Below are 12,390 nucleotides of genomic sequence, written 5' to 3'. Positions count from 1 at the left end.
TAGCCAACTATGTGACAATGGTCATTCGGTCGAATTTCACAAGCACACTTGCATCATCAAAAATGACAAAGGTGAGACTCTTATGACCGGTGTAAGAGACCTAAACACCTACAAGGTAAACTGGTCTTGCTCACATATTTCATCACCTACTTGCCTTACTGCTCATCATGATAAACATTGGTTGTGGCATAAACGGTTAAATCATCTAAATTTTAAGTCCATTTCCAATTTGAGGAAGCACGATTTGGTTTCTGGTCTGCCTGAAGGAGATTTTATAAAAGACAAAGTATGTCCTGCTTGTCAACTAGAAAAACAGGTGAGAGCAACTTTTAAAAATAAAGGGTGTATGTCTTCTTCCAAATGCTTAGATTTACTTCACATGGACCTATTTGGTCCTATACCAGTGAGAAGCATAGGGGGAATGAGATATGCTCTTGTAGTAATAGATGACTTTTCTCGATTTACTTGGGTCATCTTCCTCTCTTCAAAAGATCAAACTGCACCTCACCTGATTAAGCTTTTTAAACGCTTGCAAAATGAAAAATCTACTGTGATAGATAGAATCAGGAGTGATCGAGGGACTGAATTTTTAAACCACTCTTGTGACCTATCTAGATGATCAGGGAATCAAGCATGAGTTGTCAGCTGCTAGATCCCCACAGCAAAATGGGGTGGCTGAGAGAAGGAATCGTACCTTAAAAGAAGCAGCTAAAACTATGATTGCTGATTCTAATGTTTCTCAAAGGCTTTGGGCAGAAGCAGTTAACACAGCTTGCTATACTCAAAACAGATCTATGATTAATAAACGATTTAACAAAACTCCATATGAGATCTGGAATGACACAAAACCTGATATTTCATACTTCAAAATTTTTGGGTGCAAATGTTTTATCCACAACAATGATAAAACTCATTTGACAGCCTTCGATGCCAAAGCAGACGAGGGAATTTTTATTGGTTACTCAGCCGTTAGCAGAGCTTATCGAGTGTTCAATCAAAGATCACTAACGGTCGAGGAAACCATTCATGTTGTTTTTGATGAGTCTACTTTATGTACAGAACAATCTCAAGTGAGCATAAATGATCTGAGTCATAGACTGGAAAACACAAATCTACATGAAGAGTGACAGTGATCCATATCCTCCAAGGAAGGATGATCCAGTTCCCTCTACCGAGTGTGATCAAATAAGACCAGTAGAGGACCCACCGGTTGACAACGATCCTCCTGCCAATGATGATCCAGTGAACGAGGACGCTCATCAACCAATTGATGACAACCCTTTAAGGAATTATTTTAGGTGGAACAAAGATCATCCACCTGGGTTGGTCATAGGTGACCCCTCTGCTCCTCGAAAAACACGTGGTCAAATGATTAATGAATTCTTGCATGCAGCTTTCATATCTCAGATAGAGCCCAAGAAGATAGATGAAGCTCTATTAGATGCCAGCTGGATTGAAGCTATGCAAGAAGAGTTGAATCAGTTCACCCGCAACAATGTTTGGCATCTAGTTCCTCGACCGGAAAATCAAAATGTTATTGGAACTAGATGGGTGTTTCGTAACAAGCTCGATGAACATGGCACTGTTGTGCGTAACAAAGCTCGACTTGTTTCTCAAGGATTCAGACAAGAAGAAGGCATAGACTTTGAGGAATCCTTCGCAGCAGTTGCAAGACTAGAAGCAATCCGCATCTTTCTTGCCTATGCAGCTTTCAAGGATCTTAAAGTTTATCAAATGGATGTCAAGTCTGCATTTCTCAATGGTCTACTTCAAGAAGAGGTGTATGTTGAACAACCACCAGGTTTTGTCAATCCTACTCATCCTCAATATATCTATAAACTTGACAAAGCTTTGTATGGATTAAAAAAAGCACCTCGCGCCTGGTATGATACATTGCTAAAATTTTTGCTGGAACATGATTTCCAAATAGGAACGGTCGATAAGACCCTTTTTAAATTTGTAAAAGGTTATCATGTTTTACTAGTACAAATTTATGTTGATGACATTATATTTGGGTCAACTAACCCCAATTTGTGCTCAAAGTTCTCTAAGATGATGCAGGAGAAATTTGAAATGAGTATGATGGGCGAACTAACTTTCTTTCTTGGATTGCAAGTAAAGCAACTTGAAACTGGAATATTCATCAATCAATCCAAGTATGCCAAGTAATTGGTAAAAAAGTTTGGAATGGAACAGTGCTCAACCGTTTCTACCCCCATGAGTGCATCAATTAAACTTGATAAAGATGAAGGGGGAATCCCGGTCGAGGTAACAATGTATCGAGGCCTTATTGGCTCATTGCTTTATTTGACTGCTAATCGACCGGATATCATGTACTCAGTTTGTTTATGTGCTAGATTTCAAGCAGCACCTAAGCAATCTCATTTCATTGCCGCCAAACGTATTATTAAATATATTAAAGGCACTACTAATGTGGGTCTTTGGTATCCCAAAGATTCAAATCTTAATCTTATTGGCTATTCAGATGCAGATTATGCAGGTTGTAGAATTGATCGCAAAAGTACAAGCGGCACATGTCAATTCCTTGGAGACAGACTGATCTCGTGGTCAAGTAAGAAGCAGACATCAATTGCTACCTTGACCGCCGAAGCATAATACCTTGCTGCTGGCAGCTGTTGTGCTCAAATACTCTGGATTCAACAACAGCTTAATGATTATGGAATCCGGTCGAGTGAAGCTCCAATCTACTGTGACAATACAAGTTCCATAGCCATCACTCACAATCCAGTGATGCATTCTAGGACAAAGCACATTGATGTCAGACATCACTTTATCCGAGATCATGTCTTAAAGAAGGAAATCAGGCTGGAATACATATCTACCGATCAGCAAGCAGCAGACATATTCACCAAGCCTCTAACGGACGCTAAGTTTTCATATTTTCGAAATATTCTTGGCTTAGTAGATCTAAGTTAGTATGCATGCTTTTAGGGGGAATGATTACTAGTATGACTTTAATAGCTTAGCTGTTACATTGCCTTAAATGTTTGCATATCATCCGCCTTTAGCTAGTCCCTGACAGGCTCCGTACTAGCAGCCTTGTGCTTTGAACCAAAAGACACTGATTGGGCGCGGCGATTGTGTACTTCAAAACTTTTTGAATTTCAAAATTTTTTTATATTTGCAAATACATGACATCACCCTATGACCCATAGGTTCCTATATATTCTTGTCAAGTTGCACATAAGCTTTTCACCGTTTTTAAAACTTTCATACTGCATAAAATATCATCTCTTATTACTCTCAAGCTTTTTGCTTACTTCCTGTTTGAGTTCTTATCCACAGATCATCATGTCGATCTAGAAGACTTGCCTTGCCATCAGCTTTGACTCCGTCATTGAGGCAAATAATGCAGGAATCACTGAGGTCTTCACCATTCTTGAAGCCTCCGGACTGAAGAAATTTTTGGGCAGCAGTGCCATCTGCGATCTGCCTATCTTGAAGGACTTCTTTGCTACAGCTCAGATAGAGCATGGGACTGTCAAGTGCTTGATCCGAACAGAGTCATACTCATTCAATCAGAAGTTTTTCGCCAGCACATTTGATCTGCCCTCCAGGGGCTTGACAAAATGCGCAGACCTTCCTGATGGTAACTGCTCTTACTGGTTGAAGGAGTTCTCTGCTACAGACGCTCCGATCAAATTGCCTGCACAGAAGACTTCTCTTAAAGCTCCATTCAGGCTACTGACCAACATCGTGGCCAAGAATCTTCTTGCCAAGGCTGGATCGTACGACAAAGTGACGATGGAGAAGTTCCAATATATGGCATGTATTGCCTCTAAGATCAACATCAACTGGTCCGACATACTGTTCACCACTCTCTGTGAGATGATCAGAGGCAAAGGGAAATCCGAGGGATTTGCTCTGCAAATTTGCCACATTTTGAGTATCCTTGGAGTGGATTTTTCCAAGACTGAGCCACTGCATCCCACCAAATGGCTCAACAAGGCTACCATCTTCAAATTTTTGAACAACAAGGAGGTTGCGGTCGACACTCTGCCGTCAACCGCAAGTGCTGTTTCTTATGCTCAACCGATTTCAATGATACCGGTAGCAGCCAAGCAGGCTCGTTCCAAGAAGTCTGTCAAGCGTCAACTCATCATCGAGTCTGACTCTGAAGAAGAATCTTGTGAGAATGTTCCACTGATTCAAGCCTTCAGCAAGTCCTCTCCTTCAGTATCCAAAGCGGCGGTGCCATCCACGCCTGCAGGTGAGAAGAAGAGGCAACACAAGAAATTGAAGTCCCTTTCAGGACTTGCTCCTACCGTTCAAACTCCAGTGATGCCAACGGTCGAGGAGACTACTACTGCTGCTCCACGTCCTACCAAGGGCGTGATAATCATGGAAGGTGCCACATCTACTGCAAAGATCACTCCCTCTGATCCCAACGACAAATGGAAAGGTGTGATGATCTACTCACCGAAGGCCCTACCAGCAGCTACCATGGAGCTCAACCTGATCACCGCTCATACTCTCTGTACTGTCAAGCGTCATCTACAACACTTTGACAAGTGGCATCATTCCCGCACTCACTTGACACTCACTCAGATATTTCCCAAGTGGAAAGCTCTCAGCACCATTGAGCAGAAGATGCTTTTGCTCGCTGACACTGAAGACATCATGGAGGCTTTGGGAAGAAGACATCTCATTGATTTGAAGCTTCGCGGAAGCCTGACTTCTCTACTGATTTCTGAGCGTGTGAAAAATTTCAAGTCCAAGAGTCCTACCGCAACTGATGATTTTGTGATCTTGACTGGACTACAGAATAGCCTACGTCAAGTCACTCAACTACTTCAGCACTACCAATCTCTCAACAACGTTCAGACGACAACCTCTGCAACTTGCCTACAAGCTTATGGATTAGAGGCACATGCAATGATGAAGACCTTTCTTACCCAAGATCAGGGTGAAGAAGACGTCTCTGCCGCTGCTCTTTCAGATGGGATTCTCACCGGTCTCATTACTGTTGATCTGTTTCAATCATCCGCTCTAGGATCGATTGTGGCAGCATCCTCATCTCAACCGGTCGACCCCGCCTCAACCGCAGCACCAGCAGCCATCTCATTACCTCAACCAGAAGCTGCTGCTGATCATTCATCTCCAGCTGCGACCGCTCACAACTCTCCACAACATATTCAAGAATTTTTCGAGGATGTTGAACAAGAAATTCCTGTCACCGCTGTGACAGAGGCTCCAAGCTTCAGTGAAGCCGTAGTGCCCTCCACCATAATACCAAGCACTACTGTATCACTTGCACTTCCAGAACAGCCACTGACTATTGCTGACCCAGCGCTTCATCCGTCTCCATCAACTGACAAATTTATCGAAGATATCTTGATGGATGCACCGTTTGCTGATCCTGCTACTCCACCTACCATCTTGGCTGCAGTCGAGACCACCACATCTCCCACTGTACCACTACTGGAAGTCCTCCAGCCAGCTCACCAGCCAGATCACCAGCATCAACTCATCACGAGTCTAGCCCAGCTTCACCAAGGAATGAGCCAGAGAGTCAAATGCTTCAGCTTGACGACTCCTCTATTTAAGCAATGGCAGCAGATCTTGATCAAACGCTAGTAACCAGGCTTCAGGAGCTCACGCAAACAGTTCAATCTTTTTCACAATCCATCGCAGGCACTTCCGCATGGGTTGACAACTCAAGACAGACGATGATTCGGCACTTTGAGACCGTATCTAGAGAACTTGCTCTATTGTCCAAAGAGATCACTGCCCATCATCGCACTCAAATTAAATCACTCTCTACCGTCTCCGGTCAAGTCGTCAAATCCGAACAACGCCTTCATCAGCAATTGAACGATCGGATGGACACTATGCAAGCTACTCTGATTGCTCGAATGGATGCAAAAATTGACACTATGCAAGCCTGCCTTGGCACTCAACTCACTGAGATCGTCCTTCGACTCAACCAAGGTGATGCCAAAAAGGGGGAAGAAGAGCAAAGAAGAGCAGCTGAGGCAAGAAGACGAGAAGAAGAGTCTAGAAGAAAGGACGAAGCCGATAGAAGAAAGAGAGAAGACGATAGGTCAGGAGGAGCTAGTTGGTTCAAAAGATGAACTACTTGCCTCTTCTATACTTATCTCAGCTGTCTCTCATTTTATTTTTTCTTCAGTAGGTGTAATAAGACTGCTTCTTGTAATAATGAAATTCATTCTCTCAATGAAGTTCATTTTAATGCTTTCATACTTTATTTCGGAGCACTTTAGTTTTGTCATCACCAAAAAGGGGGAAATTGTTGAATCCGATATTTTGGTGATAACAAACAATAACTCATTGTATAGGAGTGTGCTGCCAATTTTATGTATCTCAGGTATCTACTGCAACTGATACCGCAACCATCTAGCCCTTCAGATATCTACCGAAAGCTTGTCAACCGCTTATGTCTATCGACCGGTTGCAGTCACAAGTCTATCGACTAGTTACTCAAACCAGCAGAGGATAACTCTATCTACCGGTAGGATGCCAACTGCTTATCAAGATTTGTCAAGTCAAATACTTGAGACAAGACGTTCGTTGCAAGATCTTTTATCAAAAGCAGAACCGGCGTATCAGAAGATCTTTTGGTTCTTGCATCGAGACAACAGGTTGCACTAAAATGGCAAAAACGCAGAATGACTACAGATAAAGCATTCGACCGTTTATCCCATATTTGGACCCTGGAAGTTATCTGCATTTAAAGAAGTGTACGATCTTCATGCAGAATCATCAATACATTTATGAAGCATTAAATGTGCATTCAATGCAGCCTCAGAATGTTCAAAATAAAGACGTTGATGATAGGCCTATATAAAGGGAAGATTTCTCAAGAAGAAGAAAAAAAAGGGGAACAACACGGACGAACACAATCAACTCAATCATTTGAATATTATCAGAATCCTTCATCTGATATACTGAAGCAATACTTGAGCACACTTATACGATCATTCACTTGCTGCTCAAATCAACCCTCGCCTACATTCTACATATCTGATCTTCAAGGATCAATCTAGGGTTTCCAAGCCTCTCGACCGCTCTGCAGTTTGAGAAGCTCAACCGAACCTCGTCCACTATTGAAGAGACTTGAAGCTACTCTGAAAGCTTCCACCAGTTTGATAAGAACTGAGAATCTTATCTGTGTGAATCTAGGAGTTTTGGATTAGGCATTGGATAAGTCCTAAGTCTGAAGTGGGTGTATTGCAAGACGTTGTAATAACCAAAGTCTTCTAGTGAATTCCTTCCTAAGTGGAAGAAGGGGAGACGTAGAAGGATTAAGCCTTCAAACTTCCATAAGCCGTGCCTTACTCATTATTGCATACTTATCATATATCTTGCCCATACATCTTGTTCTAACTTGCTTGTGCATCACTAAAACCTTTGAACTGTTTTCGCACTACTTAAGTTGTTCAAACTGTTTTAGAAGTTGAGAAAATAGATTAAGTGAACTAAACTTCACTTGATCATCTTTAAAAGAAAGAAAATAAGTTTCAGAGTGTATTCACCCCCCCCCCTCTACCCTCTGAACCGATCCCAACACATTGCTACTATTTCGAGTTTCTACGCTGCTGCGCACATTGTGTTCGATTAATTGCCTATTACAGAACACTCGATCACCACTGCTGCGTTTGAGGTACATTACTGGTGTTTGAACTCCTCAGCTATTGAATATCAAGTATTTGAGCCTCTACCAGTGCTTGTGTGCAAACTGCATTGTGTTGGATATTAGTGCTTGACTTGTGCTTTGGCGACATGCATTCTTTCCTATAATATGACAGCCTTTGGTGCATCACCCAGCAGCCTCACGAATTGAAATAGATAAGTCCAATGTTTACCTTTCTCTTCGCATTAAAAAAATGGAATCTCAGCTTGCTAAAGTAATTATGTTTCCCGTGATATTGGATACATGATATGTTCATCATCTTTAACAAGTACCTTAATGCTTTCTAATAGTTGTTTTGAATACATATGTAACTATACATATTTTTAATTTAATAGCCTATTTTAATTTGAATACATCTTTAACAAATTAACTTAATGGTGAACGAAGGGGTGGGGCGAGCACTATTTTATTGGCTGATGGAGGCTACCGATCACGCACAACAGAAGCCTCTTGTTCTTTGGCTCAATGGAGGTAAGTACGTCTAATTTAGTGTTGTGTTTTTATTTTATTTACAATAATTTATTTAAAATATGTATGTATAATGGTGAACTTAGATATTATTTTTTATTTTTATTTTTAAAATGGTATAAATAAATATTGAAATAAAATATAAGTCCAATCTAGTACTGCAATTAAATGAGAAGTTCCAGACATTTAAATGAGTGCTGTTGCATTGCTTGTGTCAGCAATTACGCTTCAAAAGTCACCTTCCATGAGTGACCTACTTCCTGTTCTCGCCCATGATACCATCCCCACCATGATCTACCCTGTGCAGCCATTCTTGTTTAACCTTTTTGCTGATCTGGTTGGTTCTTTTCAGTTCAATCGTTTTTTTGATTCTACTGTCGAGAAATGTTAAATGTTTATTTATTTTCTGTAAGTACTAATACTATAAACGGTGACTTTGCAAGTCATGAGCGTAAAAGCACTATGAATTGCATTGAAGTTGACATTATCAGGAATGATTCAGCTAATATATCTGAACTACTTGAATTAGGTAAAAAAATCTTGAGTTTAATTCATTTGTATTGTCATTGATATTTGATTTATTATTGGTTGTAGGTATTATATTGAAGTCGATATATTGAAGGTATTTGATATTTTTTCAGAATTTGTTGGAGCATAATTTCAAATTTCCAAAATATTTAAAATAATGGGTCTTTAATTATTCATTTATAATTTTTTGTTCTTTAAATTGTTGTTAATATTCGTTCATTGCACTAGCACGACTTGGGATATACTGCACAGAACCGTTTAGCATCCCATTAGCTGGAAAGATGAGAGTTTAATGTTTGATATTGTCTGATGAATTGTTAACACTCCTCTTTGACGAAGATGTGTATTTTGAAGTGATTGTTTTAATCGTCCAATTGAACTAATAAACTAAAAGTTGGTCTTTTCGTTAGGAACTCTCTTGCTGTTTGTGTTTTATCCTTGTGATGGGTGGGATGTTCCATTTTCTTTTCAGGAGTGTTAGTCTTTAGTATGTTTTGATGTTTCCCTTCTGCAGGTTGATATGTGATGTTTGATATAAATATTTGATGTTTTTTTTAACACGTATTAATGTCATAGGTCATTTTAGTTGTGGAGTAACAAATGATTAGACATCGTGATTGCTAACTTTAAAGTGAAATCTGAAATATTTGCAGTCATAAAGGTATGGTGACTCAACGTGCTTTTTTTTTTTTACAAGTTTATGCCAAGTACATCATCTTTTATATATTGAACTTGTGGACTATGTTTGGATTTGTTTTACGTGACTAATATCATGACACAATAATATGAATTTTTCTTTATTTGTACATGTATATACAATGTTCATCCTCTTTTGCTAGTGGTAACTTTTTTCTATAAATTTTTTTTATCTTCAACAGTTTGCTCAAGTTCTTCACCTTCTTTCATTTGTACTCTATTATCTGGCTTTAAATTTTTCACAAAGCTCTTAGAAAGAAGAATCAAGAACTTTCTAGGTGAGCGAATTACCTTTTTATTTTCATGATTAGATATATTATTTTTTAGGGTTTATTTGTGGAATTTTGTTGTTTTGTGGTGATTGATTAATTGCTCTAGTTTTTTGTGATGGTATCAAACCCAAATCTTGTTTAATGTGTTGTTCGACATTTGCAAAACTGCTTCCAAGGCTCTAGTGGAAGTAATGGTTTTATATATTATTTTATTTGTCAGCCTCTAAAGCAAGATGCACAAAATTTTTCAATAACATCTGTCACTGACTCTCCTATGTTGTAGTATGATGGACGAGGTTCTATTTCTGCTTGGTTTTCATCAAGCTTACGATTTTCAGCTACCAACTCTCCTGCTCGTGGATGCCCATTCTCAGGTCTACAATATTTTTTAAAATTTTACTCTATAGTATATTGTTGTGTACCTTAATCTTCTTGTAAAGTGTGGATTCAAAACCATTTAGCATTGCTTTCAAATTGATTAGAATTGTGTTTATGATATTTGAATATTCTGAAACAGTTTCGAGTTTTTTAGCTCATTTCAACAGTGTTTGGAAATGTTCTCGCGAGCTACCACCGTCAACCGTCATCAACAGCTACCAGTTTAGATCCAGGTTTTCTAGTTTCGTTCTTCAATGTTTTTAGGCTTGTTTCAGCTTGGTTGCTGCCCATTTTTGCGAGGTACTGTAGGATACCCAGAAATGAGTATCAAAAGCTTTGAATTTAATTCATTTTCAACTCATTTATGATACTATATTGATGTATTAATGTCGTTTATGTTGTAGGTTATACTATCAGACGAGTTCAAGGTGTTGACGCACAAGTTAGTTCTTTTGTATTCTAATTGAAGAATGTAGTAGTTGTTTTCTTCTTCATTTTGTCACGTTTTGGAATTTTTAGGATGAGTTTATTTAATACATTTTAGTGCATGCCATGGATTTTAGGAATTGTTGGTTATCATTTTATTTGGAAATTTCGAATAGAATTAAACTAATGGTTATGAAATATAGGAATTGCTCATATCATTTTATCTAAAAAGCTATTGTTGCTTCATCTCATTCACACAATAAGGTTATGAACGTGTTGTTTTAGCTATGTATTTAGATTTTTAAATGTTAAACGTCTATATAATTTTGATTAGTTTTAGTGTTTGTTGTGGGATTAGTTTTATTTTTTTTGTTTGATTTTATGTGTTCTGGAAGATATTTTTATCTTTGATACACATTTTCATTAGTTTTTATGCATTTGATCTTCTGCGACTAATTTAGATTAGACACAATTTTTTTTCATTTCCGCGGCTAATTTAGCCACGGTTTTTTCTAAACCGTGGTTAATTTAGCCACGGTTTTTTATAATTCAGTGGCTAAATTAACCACGGTTTTTTTATAACCGTGGTTAAATTAACCACGGTTTTTTAAAAAACCGTCGCTATTTTAACCACGGTTTTTTCAAAAACCGTAGCTAATTCAACCACAGTTTTGAAAAAAACGTGGTTAATTTAGCAACGTTTTTTTTTTTCGTGGCTAATTTAGCCACGGTTTTTTAAAAACCGTGGTTAATTTAACCACGGTTGTTTCTAAAACCGTAGTTATTTAGCCAATGTTTTTTCTAAAAGCGTGGTTATTTTAACCACGATTTTGTAAAAACCGTGGTTATTTTAACCACGGTTTTAAAAAAACCGTTGGTAATTTAACCACGGTGTTTTAAAAAACCGTGGCTAAATTAACCACGGATGTTAAAAACCGTGGTTAAACTTAGCGACGGTGGATTTAGCCACGGTTTCAAAAACCGTGGCTAAAACCGTGGTTAAAATTTTTAACCACGGTTTTAGCCACGATTTTGGGCGTGGCTAAATCCAAATTTTTTTTGTAGTGAGTGCTACATTCGATCAAGAAGTTTCATTGTTTCTCTGTCCAAAGTCCAAACAATATCTTCGGTCCTTCACTTGGTTTTGAGGATTTCTTAAATTCGAGATCATATAACAACATCTACTCCTTCACGATTTTCTTAGAAATCGAATACGATAAGTGGGCTTCTACTTCTTTTTTTGTGTGATATAAGTTTGTACACTTATATTTATTTTTGCGTGTGAGTTAAGTTTTATAACATAAATATTTATATTTTGAAAATTCGATCGGCATGATAATATTCGTTTCACTTTGATATATATTATTTGTTGGCTATTCGTGATATTATTTGAAGCATGTTAGAATTATTTGTAAATATTTTGAGATGCACTGTTAAGAGTCGATTTAAAAATGGTTAAGGAATTTCCGACTATTTGATTTGATTTGATATGGCCCTGATGCGGTGGGTTATAATAACCGTTCATTTGGCCTCTCCCCTTAGAGGAGTAACGCATAGGGGACTGATCAGTAAAACCACGAAAAATGAGATAATTAACAGTGCAATATTTGCTTTGTATTTGTTCGGATTCAACATGCTTATTTTGTTTCGAGATTATGAAATATACATGTGTACATGTAAATATATTTTTGGTGTTTATCGTGCTCGATCGGCCCCCACTTGCTGAGTGTTTCTCAAAACACTCACCCCCTTACTTTCCTCCCCAGATACCGAAGAACAGTTAGAAGAGGATGAACGATATGCTTTATGGGGTTGGTGATCAAGTTGAAGTTTTATTAGTAGTTATTTTCTGTTATTTTTGTCGTTTTCGCTATTGTCGTATTTTTTATTTGTAAAGAAATATTTGATTATGTAAAAGACTGGTTGAATGTTATTTTCTATACTATG

The sequence above is a fragment of the Henckelia pumila genome, chromosome 4 (assembly GCF_033568475.1).
Source record: "Henckelia pumila isolate YLH828 chromosome 4, ASM3356847v2, whole genome shotgun sequence".
NCBI classification, from domain to species: domain Eukaryota; kingdom Viridiplantae; phylum Streptophyta; class Magnoliopsida; order Lamiales; family Gesneriaceae; genus Henckelia; species Henckelia pumila.
The sequence above is the reverse complement of the archived record's forward strand: the minus strand, read 5'-3'. Positions refer to the sequence as shown.